Raw genomic sequence first — 15,536 nt, 5'->3', positions numbered from 1 at the left:
GCTTGTTGCCTCCATTTTTGCCACTCATAACCCGAACTGGGCAGATGTACAGGCTCTCCTAAATATTCTTCTAACTGGGGATGAGAGGCAACTGGTTACAAGTAAGGCTAATGAAGAGGCTCAGCGTCTCCATGGAGAGGATCCCCATGGGACCCCCGACCCAACTGTGGCAATTCCTTGGACAGAGCCTAACTGGGACCCAAATGGTGGAGGCCTAGTTCCTTTGAAACACTACAGGAAGTGTATATTGGAAGGACTTAGAAAAGGGGTACCCAAGCCAAAAAGCCTGGATATGGTACAGACTATTCAGCAAAAACCAGATGAGGATCCTTCTGAGTTCTTAGAGAGGATCTATCAAGCCTATAGAAAGTACACTGATGTTGATCCACAGGCACAAGAGAACTTAAGAATGGTGAACATGACATTTATTGGGCAGAGTGCCCCAGATATTAGACGGAAACTCCAGCGTATAGATGGGGTATTAGGAATGAGCCCCTCTCAGTTAGTGGACATCGCATTTAAAGTTTACCATGCAAGGGGAGTAGAAAAGAGAAGACAGGACCTGATGTTCTTTAAAACAGGCTGGAGAGGCCAAAGGAAGAAACAGGACCCTAAAGAGAGGAGGAAAGAGCCATTGGGCAAGGACCAGTGTGCCTATTGCAGAAAGAAGGGCCATTGGAAAAATGAGTGTCCAAATCGTAAGAAGGGAAGTAGAAATGAAAACCCTTGCACCCATTCGGACCTGGGGACAGAGTCTTACTGAAGACCTGGAAGACTCAAGGTCCCGAACAGCAGCTGGCTGAACAATGGACTGGTCCCTATGATGTTTTGCTAACAACACATTCTTCGCTGAAGCTGGTAGGAATCAAGCCCTGGATACACCACACACGGGTAAAACGAGCACCGCCTGAGGAGGACACAGACCCTGCTGCTGTGACTGACACCGAAAGGGAAAGTTGGACCTGCACTCCGGAAGAAGATTTGAAATTACTCTTTCGAAAAAAAGGACAGTGAACTGAAACGCAGATTAAAAGTGTTTCTTTTGCTTTAGGCATGTGCTTGCAAATCTAGAGAATTTTAGCTGCCAAATACTGAGTTTGGGTAGAGTCCTTTACAGTGTGGAAAAGAATTGGAAATGGGTTATGGTTAAATCTGAATGGGTAAATATATAGAAAGGTTGTGAAAGTTTTTAAACCTGGGAAAAGGGAAACCTCAACTACTTGTGGTCTAATTGTGTGGTTACTGTACCTCTGTATTGGCATTTAGCCATTGGGGACCTATGAAAGGTCATTTGGAATTCCCTGTATTGGCATTTAGCCATTGGGGACCTATGAAAGGTCATTTGGAATTCCCTGTATTGGTTTGGCATTAGCCACTGGAGACCTATGTAAGGTCTAGAATTCTCTGAGACCTAGGAAGTGTCTGGAATTCTCTGTATTGGTACTGGTCATATAATCTGAAAGGAAAATTGAGGTTTCCCAGAGAAAGTTAAAAAAACTTCACATGTAGGAAAGTGAACAAAAGAAAGTATAAGGCATGGAAATGCAATTTTGGGAATATTAGAAGGACAAGGATTTTCCTTCACACTGTGTATTTTTCTCCTTACCTGATCCCTCCAGAATTTGGCAATTTAAAGGAGTAAGAAATGACATAAGGTTTCTTTGCATAAAACTAAAAAGACCAGTTGTTAATAAAGGTATTGTTAACCAAGACTTTGACTGGAATGACATGCCTGAAGGAGGCATGCTTAGGCTCTGGTTGTTACCAGAAAGCCCTGAAGAACTGAACTTGACTTTTGAAGCTAAGGAAAGCCCAGAAGGAAAAAGGCCTGACACCTTGGTTGGTTGTGCGGTTCATGGCAGTCTTTCCAGGGAAGGAATGAAGGTTGCTTTCCTGAAAGATGGCTAGAAAGAACCTTAAGGCACAATGGAAAACCCAAAGGACTTGGGAAAGCAGGTGTTTGCAGGCAAGGCTGAATGGCAGGTGTGTGGCTCAGCTTCTGTGCCCTAATGGGCAAACTAAAAGTCAACATGAAGGTTCCTTGTGTAAGTTCCAGCATAGTAGACTTAAAGATCATATGTGATCAACCACTGCTCTTGTTGTGTTTATGCAAATGAACAGGCTAAATTAAAACTGGACTTAATGCAGCCCTTTACTGACAAGGAGGGTGATCTTAAGGAGAAAAATCATGACTTAAGGAAAATTGCAATGCTCAGTGCAGCTAACTGTCTATAAAGTTTGTTTTTCATTTGAAAGTTAAACCAAGTCTGTGACATTATCAAGGATGCTTTATTTACAGGCAAGAAGAATGTCAAATGCCTTGCAACTGGAGGTCTTCCCAATAAGACAGTCTCTCAGATTAAGAGACTGGTTTGTGAATCGTGTTGTGTGATTTAACATGCATGTTCTTTCTGTTTTCATAGGGCATAAGCCTATGATCTCTACCTGAGCGATTATCTGTACATATAGGCCTCACTTAAGAAGCCCATCTGCATTGCCACCTCCTGAGACTCAACGGTTTGGCTGAACTAAGTGGTTGAGTTGGTGAAGTATGGGGTGGTCTGCAGGCTTCACTTTAAAACTGGTTTCTTTTCTGTCCTAATGGCTTGGACAGAAAGGGCCCAGAGGTCTAAGAGGGGGGAAATCCAAAATTTATACCCCTCAACCCAAGCTAAGTATAGTGGGCAAAAGGGCTTTGAACAGGTGTGACGTGCCCTGCACACCTTCCTCCAAAGAAGCCATTTCTTTTCCTAACGTGGGACATTGAAAAATTAATACCTGCCTTTTGTATATAGAGGTTATAGGTTGAATTGTGTTTTTTTAACCCTGTTGCCAAATCTGTTGCCCTCAGAATATGACAAGAATGCCAGCTTGTCCAGCAGTACCAGCCCTTGGAAACCAAGCATGCTGCTACCCAGGAATAGCCAACTGACCTGGACTCTGCAAGATTCTTCCCCATGTGGGAAGGGCACCCTCCCCTACATCCCCACTCTTATTAGGGATTTCTAGACCCAAGGGTAGGTAGGACGACGACCACGTTCAGCAGGAAGCAGTTAGAGGAGCATGAGACCTTCGCCCATTGTCCTTTATAAGATTATAAAGGGTCTTAGTCTGAAAGGGGGGAAACTGTTACAGAAACAGGGGAGTCCAAAAATCCCCAGAGCTTGCAGCTGGGGGATGGGGAGAAGGAAGCAGCTTTTGGAATGCCTCCACATGCCTGAGGCTGGTGGCTAGTGTCTTTCTTATGCAAATGGCTTTAATGCATCCAAAGCCTCAGGCAGATGGGAGGAGTCTTGAACCAGGGGACGGTATGGAAAGCACACAGAGCCTATGTAAGGTTCTGTGAATGGTCAGAACTGTTTGCAACGCCCACTGCATCAGATGACGCAGTCAGGGATATATAAGCAGCTGCAGACATTTTAGCTGGGACTCTCTCTCTCAAGCTCTCGTTCAGGCTCTGGCTCTCACTGGCACTCTGAGACTCTTTCAGACTCTCACTCTGAGGCTCTCTCAAGCTCTCGTTCGGGATCTGGCTCTCACTGGCGCTCGGACTCTCTCTGGCTCTCGCTCGTGCTCTCACTCTGACACTCTGGCTCTCGCTCTGGCGCTCTGACTCAGACTCTCTCTGGCTCTCACTCTGGACTCTCGCTCTCTGGCTCGCGCTCTCGCTCTAGCTCTCGGGCTCTCTCGCTCTCGCTCTCTCGTGTGCTCCCTCCACGTGGCTTGGTGAAGGGGCCTTCTCCATGTGGCTTGGAGAAGGGGTCTCCAGGCTGCTTTAAGAGGCTCTCGCCATGCGGTTTTGAGGAGGAAAGGAGATCCGCGTAGTTTGCAGGAAGAAGACAGTTTGCAAGGAGGCTGAGAATCCAGGTGGTTCTGCATTGAGAGCTGGAGGGCACCACAGCACAGAAAGGACCTCCCCAATCAGATTGAATGATTGGCAGCTGCTGGTAAAGCTGAACTGTGTTGGGAAAGTAGGAAAACGGTTCCTCTGACTTCCCTAAAACTAGCCTGGTTTGGAAGGGGGGGGAGGCAAGGATATGTGTTTGTGGGTATTTTAAAGAGCATAAGACTTAACAACAGAAATCCGCAAGTAACTAAATCTATATAACTGTTAAATAAACAATTCTTTTTCTTTTCACCAAACTCTGGTATTGAGAGTTATAATTTTGGCGGCGGGCAATCGGGCCCCTAACTAAAGAGCCCGTGGGTTTGTTTTCAACTGGAGCAGCCCAGGGGTTCTGTAACACATCCACTTAGAGGTGATAACTAAACCACAGGACTACCAAGAGAGTAGGAGGGAGAAAAGGGTCCAGGTTACATTAGTTTATTTATTGAATGAGTGCGCAGCAACCCCTTCAGAGTGTAGGTGTAACAATCACCATAAAAATGAATCTAGACTCTTCCTTGAGGCTGCCTGGATGATTGTGCTGCAGGGGCCTGTGTTTCCCAACTCAAAAGAACCGGAGTTTAACCCACCAGGACTTCAAACGTAAACTCCGAGGGGCGGTGTCCAGGAGCACGAGGCCCCGCCCCCAGGGGCGCACCAGATGCGTAAATTAGACGTAACAGGCCAGGGCCCAGCCCCGGGGCCTGACGGGATTGTGGCCATCCTCTCTTCCTACTGGGAAGCTTCCGCTGCCTCCGGACGCGCTCAAGATGGCGACTTCTCTGGGTTCCAACACCTACGACAGGCAGAACTGGGAGGATGCAGACTTCCCCATTCTGTGCCAGACATGCCTTGGAGAAAACCCGGATATCCGAATGACCAAAGAAAAGTAGGGGAAAGAATGCAAAATCTGTGCCAGGCCATTCACAGTGTTTCGCTGGTGCCCCGGGGTTCACATGCATTTCAAGTAGACTGAAGTGTGCCAAACCTGCAGTAAATTGAAGAATGTCAGACTTGCCACTTGGATCTAGAGTATGGCCTGCCCATCCAGGTTTGTGACGCAGGGTTGCCTTTTAAGGATGACATGCCAAAGTCGGATGTCAACAAAGAGTACTACACACAGAATATGGAGAGGGAGATTTCTAATTCTGATGGGACACGGCCAGTTGGCATGCTGGGGAAGGCCACATCCACCAGTGACATGCTGCTCAAACTGGCCCGGACCACACCTTACTACAAAAGGACTCGACCTCACATTTGCTCCTTCTGGGTGAAAGGAGAACGTAAGAGAGGAGAGGAGTGTCCATACAGACATGTGAAGCCTACAGATCCAGATGACCCCCTTGCTGATCAGAACATTAAAGATCGATATTACGGAATCAATGACCCTGTGGCAGATAAGCTTCTAAAGGGCCCTTCAACGATGCCTCGTCTTGACCCACCAGAGGACAAGACTATCACCACACTATATGTTGGTGGCCTGGGTGATACCATTACTGAGACAGATCTAAGAAATCATTTCTACCAGTTTGGAGAGATCCGGATGATCACTGTTGTGCAGAGACAGCAGTAAGCTTTCATCCAGTTTGCCACAAGGCAGGCTGCAGAAGTGGCTGCGGAGAAGTCCTTCAATGAGTTGATCGTCAATGGCCGTAGACTCAGTGTGAAATGGGGAAGGTCCCAAGCAGCCAGAGGAAAAGAAAAAGAGAAGGATGGAACCACAGAGTCTGGAATCAAGCTAGAGCCTGTTCCAGGCCTGCCGGGAGCTCTTCCTCCTCCTCCTGCAGCAGAAGAAGCCTCTGCCAACTATTTCAACCTACCCCCTAGTGGCCTTCCTGCTGTGGTGAACATTGCCCTGCCTCCTCCCCCGGGCATTGCCCCGCCCCCACCCCCAGGTTTTGGGCCACACATGTTCCACCCAATGGGACCGCCGCCTCCTTTCATGAGGGCTCCAGGACCAATCCACTATCCTTCTCAGGACCCGCAGAGAATGGGAGCTCATGCCGGGAAACACAGCAGCCCCTAGCACATTATCGCCGCCCTGGGGCTCCGCAAAAGACAGGGCGCTTCAAAATCCCAGGAAACGAATCTTGGAATAAATACGTTTTTCCTACCTTTGTAGTTTCCATGGTAGCTAAATGTGTTCAGATGTGGGCAGAGAAGATAGCCATGATTTGATTGGTGGACCTCAAAGAAGCTGCCATTAACACATCTGGTTACTATTCTAATATTGCTAACAAAACTTAATGCCTGTTCCCCTTACTTCTAGGGGAACAAGTGACGGGGTGCATTGGAATGTCAATGGAGTTACCATCCCAACCATAAGTTCATTTTGTATTATTTTGGGGGGAGAGAAAGAAAATTGACCTGCGGTAAAAACCTTTTGACCATTTTTATGTCCATTGGGTATTTTCCTTTTTATGGTCTAAAAAAAGATGACTAGTGGCATGAGTGTGATTTAACACTTCTGAAGTCACACCCTCAGAAAGACGAGTGGAAACCAGCAGCCAGCACAGCCCAGGCCTCTCACCTTTCCCTGACTGCTGAAGGCAGCTGGCTGGTGGTCTCACTTCTCTACACTACCAAAAAGGACAAACATAAAAATTCCTTTATTCCTATCCATTCCTATCAATGGAAACAGAGTGTCATGAAGCTGTGTATCATTGAAGAAACCTTGTGCCTGGGATGAGACTATTTTAAAGAACTTCCTGTAAAACACTTCAACAAACTGTGAAACAAAAAGCATCGGAGTGTGTTTGAATGGAAGGCCTGTGACCTGCAGCTGGGACTTGGATTGTCAGCACTCACCTTCATCTGTCTCGTTTTAATTCCCCGCTCCTGGGCAGGGGACGTTGCTTGGTCTTAGAATGTTTGGATGTAACTGAATTGTAGATGGTAAAAATAATTTGATGTTGTGTTATTTTTTTTTTGTTTTTAAAAAATTAAGATGGGTCAATTTTCCAAATGTCAAAAAAAAAAAAAAAAAAAAATCTAGAAGCGGTCGTGGTACTACCAAGGCAGGTTTCAGAATCTCACTCTGTTGTGCCCTGTGTACCAGAGATGCCTTCTTGGGCTGGCCAGCTGCCAAGTTCCCTTCTTCCTAAGCATCTGGCTGGACCACATCTTCCAGTCTTCCTCACACTGGATCAGCCATGAGAATGAATTCTGGCCGGTGGCACGTGAGTGCTTGCAACACGGGTCAGTTCCTGTCCAGACTTGTATATGTCTCTCACACCCCTTTTATCTCCTGCATGAAAGCAAAATTGCCCTCTTTCCACAACTGCCAGCACAATAAAGAAGACACGCTGAGGAGCTAGGATGGAATTGCTGCGTGGGGTAGAATCCTCACCCACTCCAACCTGCAATGAATGTGAGGTCATGAGTGAGAATGACACTTTTATTTTTAAACCTTGAATATTTAGGCTGTTTCTGTTTCAGCAGCTGGTGTTGTTACTTACTTAATAAACACAAACAGAAATTAATTTGACTCCCTAACTTGCATAACCAAAACCCATGGAAGATGAGGTATCTACCAGGATGCCGGTGTATTCATTCAAATTGACAAGAGTATGTGTCCTACAGACCAGGAATTCTCACGATGGCATCATCCAAGGCTTCTCTCCCTGCCGTCGGACTTACTGGGGGCCAAACAAAACCCAAAATTACTTAATTTGCTTGCCATGAGAGATCACTGCTCAAGGACTAGAAACACATGAAGTTCATACAATACATATTCTTGATCTGAATGGAGATTCAGAAAGGAATAAGAGTGATGTTTAGTAAGCATGGAAGCACAGAGGCCATTAGATGAAGCAAGAGTTTAATGGCAAAGAGCTGAGAGACTCTGAAGCATCCATCTCTTGAGATTAATTTCCCACTGAGACTAAGAAGACTTGAAATCTCTGAGGTTCCCCATCAGACCATTCTTTGATAGATCCCGTGACTCCGATTTTTTTCTTTTTGTGCTTTTATAGGTGCTTCTTTTCACTTTTATTCCCATTGAAAGGACATATTCTCTCACTAACTGTGCTCATACATTTAATCAGGGTACATTCTGTCTCCCATTGATATAGTAGGCAGTTAGAGCAGAGTCGGATAGGCCAGGTACTGAAGGTCACCAGGGTGGAAAACCCTGGGTGCCTAGGAATGGGAAAAACTGGAAAAACAAGTGACCTTTCCTCCCCTAGCATATCACTGGTCATGTGGTTTGGACCCTCCTCTGACCTTTCTTCCCCTGGGATGTCACTAGTCATGTGGTCAGCCCCCTTAGAGGAGGAAAGGGGAGGTAGAGAATAGCCTCATATGACTCCCATACAAGCCCTTGCACAACCACTCCCTTAAGCATTAAGCCCTCAGGACAATTAGTTTCAGACGGGCATCAAGAAATCTTAGAAACAAAGCCTCCAGTATGTTGACTACAGAGATAAGGTTTTGGTCAAACTAGAGATAACATCTAAGCTCCAGTTGTGTTTCAGCTCCAGGCTCAGAAAGACAGAAAAACCAGACAAAACAATGCCATGGCTGAAGTCAAGACAAGATGCATTGACTAATGACTCCTTGCCTTAGCACTGGCCAATCAGTAGAGACAGTTACTGTTACAGAGCGGGGGTCCCCCCAAATCCCCAGAACCTGCGGTTTGGGGAATGGGGAGTAGGAAACAGCTTTTAAGATGCCTTTGCATAACTATTGTTGGTAACTAGTGTCTTAGTTATGCAAATGGCTTTGGTTCTTCCAAGGCCCCAAGGAGATGGGAGGGATTTTGACCATGGAATGGTGTAGAAAGAGCATACAGGGCCTGTGCAAGATTCTGTGAATGGTCAGAATTGGTTACCACACCCACTACATTACAGGCCGTGGTCAAGGATTTAAAAATAAGGCAGCAGCCATTTTTGCAGAGAGAGGGTAACCACGCGGTTTGCAGAGAGAAGACATCCATGCGGCTTTGAAAAGGCAGAGAGAGAACCATGGGTGATCCAGTGTGACACAGCACATGTTTCCCTGGACTGTTATATGGAGAATGATGACATCGTACCCCAGATCCTGAAGGAGACAGCTGACAGATAAGGGATGGGGAACTTCTGGGCATGTTTTTGTCTTCTAGCCTTTTGGAGAGCAAGGGAAGTGCTGGGTCCTGTGGGAGAACATGGTTCTGAGCTGAAGTGCTCACTGCCCTCCCCAGGTTGGAATATTGTAAATAAAGACCTGTTTTTCTCAACACTAGTTGTCGGGTTATATACCAAGGTGCCACATGAAAAAATTCCCTTTTGCTCTGAGCAAAGAGGGGCTCACCTTAGTGTAAGGACCAACAATTAGTGTTAAGAAAAACAGGTCTTTATTTATGATATTCCAACCTTGGGGGAGCTGTGAGCACTCCCTGCTCAGAGCCCTGTTCTCTCACAAGACCCAGCACTTCCCTTGCTCCCCAAAAAGCTATAAACCAAAACCAAGCCAATAGTTCCCCATCCCTTATCTGTCAGCTCTCTCCTTTGGGATCTGGGGTATGTTGTCATCAGCCTCCGTATAATAGACCAGGAAAGCATGTGCCATGTTACACTGGATCATGGTGAAGTCCAGGAAAGGCACAAGTCCTAAGAGAGTGTCTTCTCCATGTGTCCCGAGTTCCAAGAGTCCAAATAGAGTTAGATCTGCAAGGCAGAGTTCTTGGTGGCTTCAGAGTCTGCTAGAGTGGGCACAATCAGAGCAGCAGCATGCCTGCTTCTTACTAGCCCAGGCCACATGGCTGGATCATGACTGCAAACTGCAAAGCTGCTGCTTCTCACGTGGTTGTTACAACCTGCTGCTCCATCATGCTCCTTCCATTGTGCTTCTTCTCATGGGGGATGGTGTCCTTCTTCATTCTTTCAAACAGCCTGGCCCCCTTCCTTATGGCTGGCTCCTTTCTTTATTGCTCTGCTATCCCTATCACTTTTCTTTCTGGCTCTCCTGCTCAGGAAAGACTTGGCTACCTCCTTGCCATTGATATGCAAAGTGTCTTAAATAGTATCACTCACCCTTGAAGGGGCCCTAGCTTCCAGCCTGCCATAGATATGCAAAGTACCTTAAGAGCTGTATTGTCTCCTTCTCCCAACCCCAAAACCATGGGCTGTGGGAAATTTGGGAATGGCCTCTCCCCACCCTGTTACAAGACCAGCACTCTGAAACGAAACACCTGCGAAGCTGATGAGTATTCCATTGAGATCCTCCTCTGAGACCTTCAGATAAAAACCCTTAAGATGAAATACCCAGGGCATACTCTCTCTCTCTAGAACATGCCTGCACGTGTGTTCTCCCTTTTTTCCCTGAAGGCATGTACCTTTGCTTTTCTTCTCCTAGGCTCCAAGGGCCCCCCTTTTGCCTCTGTAACTTGTTTCCTGAGTCTATGTAGCCCAGCAGGCTCACTTCTATCACTGTGACTTTCTAAATAAATTTTCACTTGTATTTGAGTTCTTGGCTCTGAATTCTTTCTTAGCCAAACTCAAGGATGAAAGTTTAACTTCACCGGTAACATCTAGTGGCATTCACCATTAACAGTCTCGCCGTGTGTTTACTTTACAGTCTCATAGATTCTGGATGGGGTAGGGGGAGCAGTTGGAGCAAACTTTCTAAGGAGAACCAATACCTGGCATGGAATGAGGTGGGTACTTGTCCTCTTGGGGCTGACAGGCCAGTAAAAGACACAAGACAGGTAAGCAATACACATGTGGTTACAATGTGGTATGATAAGAACAACCATAAGGGCAGGTACAGAGGAAGGCATGATTAACTCTTCTTGGTCAATGGGCATAAAAGGAAATGAAAGAAGGCTTCCTGTAGGAGGTGATAATTGAGCTGGAACAGTGTCTAGGAAACTATAACAATTTAATTATTTAATGGGTGAAGAAGAGGGTGTTGTAGCAAATTAACACAAACTAGGTGGCTTAAACAGAAATTTATAGCCTTATAGCTCTGGAGGCAAGAGGTCCAAGATCAAGATGTTGACAGGGTTGGTTCCTTCTAAGGCCTGTGAGAGAGAATCTGTTCCATGTCTCTATCCTCAATTCTGGTGGCTTGCTGGCACTCTTTGGGATTTTTCTTTTTTTTTTGGCTTGTAGAAGCATCATTCTGATCTCTGCTTTCATCTTCGCATCATATTCTTTCTGTGTATGTTTGTCTGAATTTCCACTTTTTGTGAGAACACCAGTCATATTGATTTAGGGCCTGCATTAATGACCTTATTCTAATTTCATTATCTCTGTGAAGACTCTTTTTCCAAGAAAGGTCACATTATGAGGTTCTGGGGGTTAGGAATTTAACATATGAAGTTGGTGGAGGTGGAACACATTTTGACCCATAACAATCTGGATTTGAGGAAGAATCTAAAGAGAAAGAACAAAAGAAGAATTAACCAGAAAAATAGGAAGATTGGGAGGAGGTGGTGCACAGCAAAGCTGTTAGTTCCTTAATGACAGAGAGTGGGTGCCCCAAATCTCAGCTCTGTCTTGGACACTTCACATCTCTGAACCTCATTTTTCTCAGTTGCAAGATAGGGGTAATACTACTTTCCCGTGGGATTGCCATGAGGATTAAATGTAATTATGTACATATACATTATGAGAACTCAGAGTGGGTCAATGGTAGAATTCTTGCCTACCACGCGGGAGCCCTGGGTGCTACTTCTGGCCAATATACATACATTTCTTGGTTACACGAGGAGCCAGAGTTGAATGTGACACAGTGCTGAAGGGGTTCTAGACTATCACCAATTTACTTCCTAAATATACACTATCATTTAAAAGCGAACACCTTGGGAGGCTGCTCTCACCTTGGCGCCATTCCGTATTTGTTTCCAGTGACCAAAAACCTAATGAAATACACAAGTGCAAAAAGTGTGGATTATGCCTTTGAAACAAGATTTCAAAATATTTCCCTTTTGTACTTTTTGTGGGAATTAAACATCCTATTTGACACCTCATGAATTTTTTTCCTTCATGTAGTTTGGTTTGGATTTAATGTGAGATGTGATCTGCTCAGGAGATCAAACAAAAACTTTCCTGGCTCTCTGCATCCAGAGGACAGTATGTCCAAGAGGTAAGTTCCTTCTTCTTTGATTATTTCTACCACCAAACAGATTCCAAGATCTTCATGTAGCAGAGTGACTTTTTTCCTGGATGCAGGTGAGAACTATTGGGTTGGTCAAAAAGTTCATTTGATTTTTCCCATAAGGTGGCTCTCATAGCACTTAACTGTCTTTAACTTCATTGGAAACAATTTTGCTGGATTGCATTGTGACAGCTGTCATATCAGCGTGCATTAAAAGAACATCAAAATTGGTGAATTTTTCTGTAGCCATTTTAATATTGAAGTTGGAAGAAAATACGCAACATTTTAAGCATATTGCACTTTATTATTTCAAGAAAGATAAAACAACTGAGGGGCAAAAAGATTTAAGCAGTGTATGCAGAAGGTGCTGTGACTGATTGAACATGTCAGAAGTGGTTTGCGAAGTTCTGTGCTGGAGATTTCTCACTGGATGATGCTCCACAGTTGGATAGACCAATTGAACTTAATATTGATCAAATCAAGACATAAGAACAACCAATATTATACCATGTGGGAGATAGCCAACATACTCAAAATATCCAAATCAATAGTTATTGGTGAAAGTGAAAAATGCGTCTTTCATTTTATGGAAAAAACTAAACGAACTTTTTGGCCAACCCAATAGTTTAGAGGCCACATAAGCTCTCTTGGAAATGTACTTTATGATATTCATGGCACACTCAAATGATGCTTGAAAGGAACATCTACATCATGGTGTGGTGTTACCAACTCAGTTCTCTAGGTCTAGGTCTGGGTTTTTAAAATTCTCCCAGGCTCCAGGTCCTGGCACTACCTTATTTTCTCCACTGAAATCCATTTAAGCAATGTTTCTGAAAGACACAGATGTTCTGAAACATGCCCATTGTCTAAACATTTGTGAAATATGATAATGGATACACACACACACATCTTGCTTTCAAAACAACTTTATTCTCTACCAATCCAAATCATTTTTTGAAGTATAAGTAGAACTACCCTTTTGCTTTGCTCATCCTCAACCACCCCAAGTACATTGACAAACAGCCTATTTGAAACAAAAGAAACATTCCCTGGAATTGTCAGTCATGCCCAGTTACCCACTTGACTGCTGGTCTTACTCTGTTGGACAGGACCAGGACACAGGAAGAAAACACTGCATGCTGGCTCCTTCAGCTGTGGGTCTCTGAGTCATGGAGCATCAGGCCAAAGAAATATGTTAACCAGTGTTTGTTTCTCCCATCCTTTCTCTCATCCTCCAGTGCCACTCCTCCTGGGGTAGGCCTTCAGCCCTCTCACCTGGATTCCTGCAATAGCCTTGCAATGGTCTCCTTCTCTATGTCAATATCTTTGTAACTTGAACTCTGTAAGGCCCAGTCTGTACCTTGGACTTCTGGATCTTCATTGGTCTTCATTGCTCTCAGAATGAAGTCCAAACATCCTCACATATATCTCACAGTCCTTCAGATCTGACCCTAAATCACATCCTCATGCTCTTGTTCTTTAAGAATTTTACACTCATTTGCCCTCACCAGCTGGAGATGCATATCCATGGACACATGTCCCATGGGGTGAGCTCTGCTCATTCTCTTCCCTCTGAATGGAATGCAGGACCTTATCTCTCTCCTTCAGGGCTCAGTCTGCCTCCTCCATGAGGCCTTTCCTGATAGCTCTACTTAGAATACCCCCCTCTCATGAATTCCCATAGTCCCATTTTTCTGCCCCTCCTAGGGGTCTTATGGCTTTCTACTTGATACCGTACATATTTGTGTATTTACTCAGCTCCCTCCTGGCCTGTGAACTCCATGATTATAGAGATGTGTCTGATTCGTGCCTCCATAGGACATGGCACTGCTTCTTACATACACGGCAAGCACCAAACTGACGTCTGAGAGCGACTGGACGCCAGGCGATGGAGTAGTTGTGGGGACAAGGAACACTTACACGAGATTTTTCCAGTGTCTCAGCAAGTTTTTACATCTTACATCTGCTGAATTTTCTCAGCTGAAATTAATCTGGAAACAGAAGTTTACAGAGCAAATTACTTTCATATGAATTCAGCGTCACAGTTCACGGATGAAGTGAAAACCTCAAAAACTTCACTGCGCGTTGTCTAGCCATGCTTTTATAAGCAACACATCCACGCAGATCTGTTAGATAATTTAGGCCCCAGTGACAGTCGTTTTTTGCTTTCTCTCATATATTCTTAGCACAGTCCCCATGGTAATAGAACTTTACTCCAAAAGCAAGACCAGTGAGGGGGAGGAGAGGAAGTAAGCAGTGTTTTTCTGTCTGATCTGTCTTGCTGTTACTTCAAGTTTATTACTTGCCTTTTATCTTAGTTTTAATAAAGTAAATTGCTTATCAATTATCTTGTTTTCTGGAAACTCTGCTGAAATGTTTTCAAAGATAGCTTATCACTTTTGATGCTCTAGGCCCTAGAGAGCTACCCTTATTTAGGACCCTGTGATTTTCCCCATGGAAGGTAGAAAGGCCCCATTTAATTTGTATTCCTACTGTGAGCAACTAGTTTTCCAGGAATAGAGCAGCTAACTGAAGCAAGCACTCTAGAGTCTATGTTATGCATCTGTATCTATGAGTATGCAGGCATGTGTGTGTGTGCACATTTGTGTGCCTGCGTGTGTATGTATGAATGGGATGGGTGAAGAGAGGATTAGACAAGGGAGAGGGACTGGGTGGTGACTTAACAGCCCTGGGTGGAGGAAGGAAGGGGCACTGTCAACTGATACTAAGAAAAGATCTGGGGTCTAGATAGCTCCAGTCGACCCACGCACATTTCATACGAAGTCACAGTGAAGGAAGCATGACTCTCAGCTGCAGCATCCCAGACTGCGTAATTTGACTTGGTGACTTTCTTCTCTTTTAATAATGATTTTAGTCTCAGGTATTGCTTATTACATTCTATCGCTTGAATTAATGGTCCAGGAGAAAAGAAGGGAGATATATATAATCTGTGTACCCTTCTCCCCCCCTCTCCTTATTATCTTTTTACTCATCTTCCATGCTTCAGGGCTGTTCTGCCGAGATGAATTTCACAATTTCCTCTTTGATTCAGGTTCCATGTCCCCTCTTTGCTTCTCTGAGACCCCCATTTAAAGTACTGAATTAATGAGGCCTTGATTGTTTACTTACAACACAGTACACAAAAGTTTCTTTCATCACGAAAACGCAAGGTGAGTAAAATCTAGCTTACCTTCTGATCCTCCCTTTACAACAAGGCTGCTTAAACTTTGTTGCTGGTTGTTCAGTGCTTGAATTTGAACACTCTTTCTCTGCCCTTCACCCCTGTCAAGATGCCCAGTGTCCTAGAACTGCCTCAGTCCCCATGGCAGGGCATGGCCACCTAGCACCCCCGGGACTTTATCCTGAGGAGCAAGCTATATTGCAGGCTCATTTTCTCATCTGTTTTCTCCCAACTTCATGTTCTTGAATGTAGTTCCATCTCCTTCAGGATGATGGGATAGGTAGACTCATAAACTCATTAACTCGTAAAATCTGGCTATGATGACTAATAATGATTTAAGGACTTCCTTTTCACTTCAAATATGTATGTAAACCAATTATGTGCTTAGTT

General features: G+C 44.7%; 1 pseudogene; it reads left to right on the top strand.

The window, feature by feature from the left end:
- Positions 1-4,656: 4,656 nt before the first annotated feature.
- On the top strand, positions 4,657-6,152 carry LOC150012112 (pre-mRNA-splicing factor RBM22 pseudogene; annotated as a pseudogene).
- The last annotated feature ends 9,384 nt before the right edge of the window (positions 6,153-15,536 follow it).

This window comes from Furipterus horrens, unplaced genomic scaffold (genome assembly GCF_987537825.1).
Source record: "Furipterus horrens unplaced genomic scaffold, mFurHor1.1.pri manual_scaffold_4, whole genome shotgun sequence".
NCBI classification, from domain to species: Eukaryota; Metazoa; Chordata; class Mammalia; order Chiroptera; family Furipteridae; genus Furipterus; species Furipterus horrens.
Note: the sequence above shows the minus strand (reverse complement) of the source record. Positions and strands in the feature narration are given on the sequence as shown.